We start from the raw sequence: 7,500 nt of genomic DNA, 5'->3' as shown, positions 1-7,500 counted from the left end.
AGATTGAAAACAGAGCGACAGAGAGAGAGGGAGAGAGAGAGAGAGAGAGAGAGAGAGAGAGAGAGAGAGAGAGAATAAAAAATAGAGAGAGGACAGAAAGAGAATCAGTTGATAGCATTCAATCACAAAACAGTTAGGCAGCAGAGCACTCCAATTCGACACCAAAAGGTCCAAATGGACATTTATGCATTCCGAGAGTTAAATGATCACTGAGGATTTTACTGTTAAGTTTGGATTTTGGGATTCAGAATACATCTCACATAACGGTGCACAGAATACCATCACATCACGCAGGTATGCTTTTAAGAGATTAGCAACGGAGCGTTGTCAACCACTGTTGCAACAAAAAAAAAGAAAAAGCAGCCACAGAGGCACAGACCAACAAACAGTCCAAATGCATGCAAGACTTTCAGACGGGTCCTTTTTTTGTTTGTTTGATCCAAGCCTGCAACTGTCAGCGCCTTTTGCTTTTAGCGTCTAAATATGTGGCATGACCTTTGGGGTTGAGAAAGACGCCCAGGAGACTTATAATAAAGACCAGTCATGGATGGATGACACCGCAAATCAAACGTTGCCGTCTAGACGCACCGGAGAAGGCTACAGATCGCCAACATTAAACATGGCCTTGATCACAGAGTTGGCTTTGGAACGCTCCGTGTGACGACTAGAAGATGGGGGTGGGGGTGGGTGGGGGGGTGGTTAAAAAAATAAGAGGAGAAATGAGAAAAGAGAGGAAGAGAAGGAGAGCCGTGATGGCTGTGGGTTTGCCGGTGTCCCTTCACTTTGATGGCGGACGCCTCCGCCGTGAGTGACGGAGGAGAAATTAACATGTCACTTACAATCTGTACCGAGATCCATCTTCCTCCACGACGCACCGCTCGCCACACGTGCGCGTGCAGCCGTGCCGAGGCGCTCCTATTCCTTTATTTTTTTGCAGAGTGCACTCGGTTGAAACGCCAACTTTATCTCGGCGTGGCCCCACGCATCTGTGTTCACTGAAATATCTGATGATTTTATTATTATTTTTGTTTAGTGTGTGTGTGTGTGTGTGTGTGTGTGTGTGTGTGTGTGTGTGTGTGTGTGTGTGTGTATGTGCGTGTGCGTGTGCGTGTGTGTGTGTGTGTGTGTGTGTGCGTGTCACACAGAAAGACTACGAGAGAGACCCGTCCCACGCACACTTATACAACCCAGAGCCTAAAAAGTATAGTGCAAGTGTCATGACCCCAAAGTGACCGAGTCCGAGCAGAAGGGTCAAGGGGGTGAAAGGCATCATGGGAGATGGAGTCCCATTTCAGCCGGGTTTTCCATTTGATTAAGAATCCCATCACTTCCAGAACATCAGAGCCTAAATAGCTGTGATGAAAACATGTGATCGTGCTCATGAACACAGTCTCAATAATTCACACGGTGAATATTAAAACATTTAAATGGCCTCAGCATATTAATAGGTCTGGTGAAATATTCATGACCATCTTAACCCATTCAATCCGGGAACGCATCTGTGTCATTTTACGATTTCTTTGGCTATTCAAAAATAGCAGATATACAAGCTATGAGCTTGTAGATCTGCTATTTTTGAAAAATCTTGAAGATTTGTGCAAATCTTTTAATACATATATTTTTTAAGCATTTTTTTTTTTGTAACTCAAATCTTTGCTTCTGGGGGTCCCTGGAACAAAACATTTTGAGATGGGGGTCCATGGCCAAATACATATCTATAAATGTTTTCTAAATCCTAACTATCCTAAATAGTATCAGTGGTGCTCCAACTTTTCCATGTCAAGGACCCCCAGAATGATGATGTATTTGGCAGCATGCGTTCCCGGTCTTAATGGATTAACATGGACGTCTCAATTAAAATGTGATGGGGCTGCGGGGGCGCTCCATTGATGCTCTCCCCCGTACTTCTGAATGGACAGATGAAGAGGGAGCGAGGGATAAGAGAAGCTTCTCCCCTCAACAGTGGGTCAGGGAGGGAGGGAGGGAGGGAGAGAAAGAAAGAAAGAAAGAAAGAAAGAAAGAAAGAAAGAAAGAAAGAAAGAAAGAAAGAAAGAAAGAAAGAAAAAGAGAGACATACACTGTAATACATAGATGGGGCAGCTGTTCAATATTATGAATGCAACTATCTTCATCTTCATTCAGAGCAGCACGGCTTTGATACAGGGCAGTGAATTGAGACTAGAAATCATCTGGGATTTTGGATATTGGATAATATCGTGATATGGCATAAGTGTTGTGTATTCCTGGTTTTAATCACTTAAGCCCTATTTTATCAAGAGCAATAATAGCTGATCTACAACCTTGCAAAGCGTCACATTCACACATTGTAACATGCTGTAAAGCTTGTACATCTGCTATTTTCTGTGGTTAAAAAAGAGAAGAGAAAATTAAAGTTTGGCATTATCATCACAGTACGATGTTAGTGTCACAATTTGGTCATAATATCGTGATTTAGAGTTTCTTCATATCGCCCAGCCTTACTTTGATATCACATAATACTGTCAATTATTATTTATATATTTTCTCCGGCGATGAGTCTGTCAAAAGTTCTGAACACGCAACCCGGATCGCTGGCCTAGCGGTTCCCGGCACTTAGGCTCTAATGTAGCCTGACAGCGCATCGTGAGTTCGAGTCCCGTTCCCGACGGTCTTTGCTGCATGTCTCTCCCCATCTCCTGTCCACTATAAGCTATAAATAAAGGCAGAAAAGCCCCCCAAAAAATATCTTAAAACATTTAAAAAAAGTTCTGAACACACCCTTTCAGGAAAGCCTCGGCATCTAAAAAACGTATCGGCTGTAAGCGTGTGTACACAGTGCTAAATTAACTCTGACAAATGTAACCAGGTCCATTTGGTTACTGTTGTACACTGTCAGAGTTGCAACTCGATAAATGAACACACTCGCAGTCTTGATCACATTAACAAAAAAATGTACTTATATATATATATAAGCTGTAGCGATGGCCTCAATGCAGAACAACCAGTTCCACTGTTTGCAGAGTAAATCCGAGACTAACTCAAATGTAATTCCATAGATAACCCCACCCCCGTGTGAGAAATATGATATTTTTCTTCTTTATCAGGTGAGGGGGATTATATAGCGGCACAAGTTATTTGTGTTAACCCATTAAGACCGGGAACGCATCTGTGTGTCATTTTAAGATTTCTTTGGCTATTAAAAAAGAGCAGATATACAAGCTCATAGCGCGGCACCGAGTGCCGCACTATGAACTTGTAGATCTGATATTTTACAAAAATAGTGAAAATTTTAGCAAATCTTTGAATATATATTTTTTAAAGCGAACATTTTTAACTCCATTACAACTTCTGGGAGTCCCTGGAACAAAATATTTTGAGATGGGGATCCACGGCCAGAAACATTAAAAAGAGGACATTTGTAGAATCCCCCAGAAGCAACGATTTGAGTAAAAAATGCCCACATTTTTACGTATTTTTTTCAAAAATAGCAGATCTACAAGCTCATAGCGCGGCACTCGGTGCCACGCTATGAGCTTGTATATCTGCTATTTTTTAATAGCCCAAAGAAATCTAAATCTGTTCCCGGTTTGAATGGGTTAAGTTTGGGGAAGGCGAGTGCGGCACGTGTTGGGCATCTTAAAGATTCCGTTAATGTACGAGGACGGGTACTCGTTATGGATTTTAAAAACGGAGCAAGCAGATGTTTGCGTTCGAGCGCTGCCATCCCCAGGCGCGTCTTTAAGGGGGGCGAGCTGGGAGAAAAACAACACCATTCAGCCCATTATTTTCATCTGATACGTTCCCACTGCAAATGCGCATGCTCCCTCACACACACACATAAACACAACACTCGCAAACACACACACAACACTCGCAAACAGACGTGCGCGCACATACACACACGAATAAACCCCTCTTGAGGACAAGAGTAGAAGTCAAATTAAACACTCAAAAACACATTTAAGGATAAAACACAAATAAACACAAATAAAGGCATCCCGTTGCCTTGTGTGTGTGTGTGTGTGTGTGTGTATGCGCTCACAACACACGCATGCATACGCGTATCCGAGGCCCACTGCTATCACTGAAGAGACCCCATGAATCATTAAATGTCTGTGACTCTGCCAAGGGCTGTGAGCTGCATATGCACCCCCCCCCCCCCTCTCTCCTCCTTCTCTCTCTCTTTCTCCGTCTCTGTCTCTCTCCCTCTTTCAGTCTCTCTCCTCCTCCTCGTTAGCAGGAAAAACACCATGCCAGGAGAGCAGTGTGCTTCTGAGAGGCTGCCATCAGTGTTTGAGGGGGATTTTTTTCTTTTTTTCCCCTTATCTAAATCAACAGTGGAGTTATCCCGAGGTCCAGAGAGGAAGAAACCCAGCGAGAGCGAGGCGGAGAGTTTGGAGAGAAGATTGTAGGCGGAGAGGGAGGGAGAGAGAGAGAGAGGGGGAAAAGAAGAGAGAGAGGGAAAAGAGGAGAGGGGCAGGTATAGGCAGCAAAGGAAGACGAGAAAGAGAGCGAGAAACGGAGAGAAAAGGAAAGGGAAACTGAGAGAGAAAACAGTGCTGAAGAAGTCCTGTGGCTCCTGGCTATGAAGGACTTTTCACAGTTTCTCCTTTCTGGTAAAACACAGCGAGTGGGATAGACAAGATATACTATTAATTAATCAATCAATGATGAATGAAATGAAAGAGGATGTACTGTGTGTGTGTGTGTGTGTGTGTGTGTGTGTGTGTGTGTGTGTGTGTGTGTGTGTGTGTGTGTGTGTGTGTGTGTGTGTGTGTGTGTGTGTGTGTGTGTGTGTGTGTGTGTGTGTGTGTGTGTTTGTGTTTGTGTGTGCGTGTGTGTCCTTGCCCTCAATCAGAGAACGCAGGGTGAACACATCGTCGCTGCAAGATCTAATGAATTAATGAATTAATTAAGAGACACTCGTGACTTAACTGACCCCAAGTCAGGGGGAGTCAGCAGGAATGGTGTGTGTGTGTGTGTGTGTGTGTGTGTGTGTGTGTGTGTTTGTGTGTCTCGGTGTGTGTGTGTGTGTGTGTGTGTGTGTGCGCGTGTGCGTGTGCGTGTACGTGTACGTGCGCACACATTGACTCCTGCCCACATCTTAAAGTAGGTGATATTAGTGGGTCAGGTCCAGTAGAGTGGTGGGGGGGGTTGGTGGGGTGGCGTGGAGTTTCCCAGTTCGCTCCTCCCGCCGCATGTATCTCAGTACAACAGAGACCCCCTCTGCCCCCACCCCCCCGCCTCCCTCCTGCTGTTAACCTCGTTAGGCAACGGTTTCAATTAAAAGTGTGGAGGGGAGTGGGCCAGTCCCCCGGGACCCCCTGGCTCCCTCCCGGCACTCTGGTTGGAGGTCGACACCAACGCTTTCCAGAAAACATCTTCACTATGTCTTGCAGGCAGGTCACACACACACACACACACACACACACACACACACACACACACACACACACACACACACGGAAAAAGTACCACTATTCTACATCATTACTGCATGATTTGCAGCTGCACGGCAAACTCCGTCAAGGCTGAAGTTTAGACAGCTGACAAAGTCTAGTTAGTGTGTGTGTGTGTGTGTGTGTGTGTGTGTGTGTGTGTGTGTGTGTGTGTGTGTGTGTGTGTGTGTGTGTGTGTGTGTGTGTGTGTGTGTGTGTGTGTGTGTGTGGAAATGATAAGGTTTATAGATTATTCCCATACTGAGAGTATAGGTATCCATGTTAACCAGGGCTCCACCTTGGGCAACATTTGTGTAGGTGTAAGTGTACATTGCAGATTACTGTAGACAGAACTATAGAGAAAGAGTTACTATGAAAACATCACATCTTTACACTCAGTGTTACATTAACACTCTGGATTGTACTGCGCAGAGCTTACAAATTCCAAATTCACAAACAAATGTTTATAAGACATCAATTTACATTAAAGATGGCATTTGGTGAATAGATTGTTCTAGAGCCATTTTAAGCCATGCCGTATTTAAGGATGGTAAGGAAACGGATCGTCGTCACATTCAGAAGAGCTACGGCTCCTGTTGGCTGAAGTTTCACGGGTGACAATAATGATGGCGGTTTTCGGGGGGGGAGAGAAGAGAGTTTGAAAAGCATAAGCATCCGGTGCCTCGACTCCCATCAAACCCGTTTCCCCGCCCACACAATGGGATTAGCCGTCCTCGAATTTAGGAATTTGACAGTTATAACTTAATAGCCGACGCGCACACGGGCAGCCACGCGCGCATGCATCCCACACAGATGCGAATATACGCTTATCCCATTCAATCCGGGAACGCATCTCTGTCATTTTAGATTTATTTGGGGCTATTCAAAAACAGCAGATATACAAGCTCATAGCGTGGCACAGAGTGCCGCGCTATGAGCTTGTAGATCTGCTATTTTTGAAAAATCGTGAAAAACATTTTTAACTCAAATCTTTGCTTCTTGGGATTCTACAAATGTCTTCTAAAAATCCTATTTTTTTTGCTATAATATCAGTGGTTCTCAAACTTTTTAATGTCAAGGACCCTCAAAATGATATGTTTTTGACCGCGGACCCCCATCTCAAAATATTTTGTTCCAGGGACCCCCAGAAGCAAAGATTTGAATCAAAAATGTTCACTTTAAAAATAAATATATTCAAAGATTTGCACAAATGTTCACGATCTTTCAAAAAATAGCAGATCTACAAGCTCATAGAGTGGCACTCGGTGCCGCGCTATGAGCTTGTAGATCTGCTATCTTTGAATAGCCAAAGTATAAAACAATGGTTAAAGCTAAAATCTAAAATGACAGATGCTTTCCCGGATCCGGATTTAATGGGTTATACAGTACTACGTGCACGTGGACGCGCACTCATGGCCCCCGGTGGTACAACGCGAGCGAGCGAGCGAGAGCTTGACTCGGTCGGCCCACACACCTCAGCTGGGTGCCAACTGCCAAGGCAGCAGTTGGAGAAGGAGAGAGAGAGACAGAGAGAGAGAGAGAATTATAGAGAGAGGGCAATTTCCTATGTCATAGAGAAAGACATTTCCTCAATTCCACCATTAATCCGGAATCTAAACCTTTGCCGGGCGCACGCTATTCAATTCTCCCTCCCTGCACACAATGGCATGCGTCGAGACTTTGATGTGTAATCATAGCCTAGCACACGCGCAAGCTAGCCGGCCACGGCGGGCTCATCCTCACAGCGGGACCACAAAGAATACCAAGGACAGAGAAAGAGAGAGAGAGAGAGTGTGTGAGAGAGAGATAGATAGAGAGAGAGAGAGAGAGAGAGAGAGAGAGAGAGAGAGAGAGAGAGAGAGAGAGAGAGAGAGAGAGAGAGATAGCGAGATATCAGGAGATAGAGAGAGAATGACAGTGGAATATGTGAGCTGATACAATAGACAGATAGCCTAGATGAAAAAAGAGGGTGAAAAGGAGAGAGAGATGGGGAGTGAGGTATGATGAGTAAAGGCGAGAGAGAGTGAGCGAGAGAGAGAGAGAGAGAGAGAGAGAGAGAGAGAGAGAGAGAGAGAGAGAGAGA

The 7,500-nt window shown here is 44.7% G+C and overlaps 1 protein-coding gene across 1 annotated transcript in view; it reads right to left on the bottom strand.

Moving 5' to 3' along the window:
- LOC308079565 (metallophosphoesterase domain-containing protein 1-like) overlaps positions 1 to 7,500 on the bottom strand; it is a gene marked incomplete at its 5' end in the record, with an annotated part of 54,547 nt that overhangs the window by 14,911 nt on the left and 32,136 nt on the right. The gene's annotated exons all lie outside the window — the stretch shown is intronic.

The sequence above is a fragment of the Gymnoscopelus braueri genome (assembly GCF_963280865.1).
Source record: "Gymnoscopelus braueri genome assembly, chromosome: 23".
NCBI classification, from domain to species: Eukaryota; Metazoa; Chordata; class Actinopteri; order Myctophiformes; family Myctophidae; genus Gymnoscopelus; species Gymnoscopelus braueri.
The sequence above is the reverse complement of the archived record's forward strand: the minus strand, read 5'-3'. Positions and strand labels throughout refer to the sequence as shown.